This window comes from Austrofundulus limnaeus, unplaced genomic scaffold (genome assembly GCF_001266775.1).
Source record: "Austrofundulus limnaeus strain Quisiro unplaced genomic scaffold, Austrofundulus_limnaeus-1.0 Scaffold115, whole genome shotgun sequence".
Classification (NCBI taxonomy): Eukaryota; Metazoa; Chordata; class Actinopteri; order Cyprinodontiformes; family Rivulidae; genus Austrofundulus; species Austrofundulus limnaeus.
The window spans coordinates 1,190,759-1,191,955 of NW_013952517.1; the positions used below are offsets into that span (position 1 = coordinate 1,190,759).

General features: G+C 41.9%; 1 non-coding gene across 1 annotated transcript; it reads right to left on the minus strand.

The window, feature by feature from the left end:
* Positions 1–841: 841 nt before the first annotated feature.
* Positions 842–914, minus strand: trnak-cuu (transfer RNA lysine (anticodon CUU)). The gene has a single exon. It is a non-coding gene; the product is annotated as a tRNA-Lys (tRNA).
* Between the last annotated feature and the right edge of the window lie 283 nt (positions 915–1,197).

Sequence of the window (1,197 nt, forward strand, 5' to 3'; positions counted from 1 at the left end):
AGGAAAAACACTGGACACATAGACATAGATATAGATGTAGAGATGGATGTTGTGAGTTCAGCAGGAGGTTAGACCTTCAGGCTCCTGCTCACAGACATCAAAACAAATAATTCACACGCAGCTGCTTTCTAACTAGTGTGACGACTGCAAACAAGCAGGGACAAACTCACACACAAATATTTGCAGCTTGAAATGAGGAATAATTATCTAAGAAAGACTGTAAAGTTCAGTAAAGACAGCTTTGACGCGATCTAATAAAAAGATAAAAGTAGCAGCAGCCATGTGATTTTTATGGTTGGAGCGGCAGCTGAAGATGCGGCCGACTCCAGGTCGTCTCCCGTTCAAACGCAGGAGCCCTGACCTTTGTGACGGCAGCTGCTGACCTCGCCTCTGTGTCTCCTTCAGACTCCTCCGTTTACATCCACACAGGAGCCTAAACCCAAAGCCAGGTTTCAAATCAAACAGAAGCTGGTGAAGAAACCTCCTCAAACATCAGTGATGTTTCAGGAACCAGCATCCTTCACAGATCATTCAGCTCAGCTGCACAGACAGAAACACAAAGCCTGATGCTAAATCAAAACGAAATCATCTTTTAATGACGCCATTTACTGCACTGCTGGAAACTTTTTGCTGGAAAAAGAGATTTCTCAAGATTTGTGGCGTTAAAGATTCCTGTGAAGAGAAACTCATTTTTTTATGGTGATGAAAGAAAGAAAGGAGAAATCTTATGACTGCAAATAAAGCCAAAAGAATAGCTTTGAACGTTGATGTAGTTTTCACACTATCATATTTCTAAAACATGAAAATCTAAATTGGGGGGAAAAAAAAAAATAATTATGATCGCCCAACGTGGGGCTCGAACCCACGACCCTGAGATTAAGAGTCTCATGCTCTACCGACTGAGCTAGCCGGGCTGCGCACTTCATCACCGACAAACTTTTTTCCACGATCTGATGTCCTTTTCACTGTTTTCACATTGACAACCCATGCTGAGAGTCCTGCATATTGTATAAATGTGTGAATATTACCCTCAACTTTTAATAAAAGCGAAACGCGCCCCTCATATGAACCACATGGAGCTGTGTTATACTGTGCGACACGCATCTGTTAACACGCGGAACACGTTTGCAATATATTCACTGAAAAATGTTGAGTCACGCTGCATTTTTTTAAATACAGCCTCCTTTTCTTTTTCAA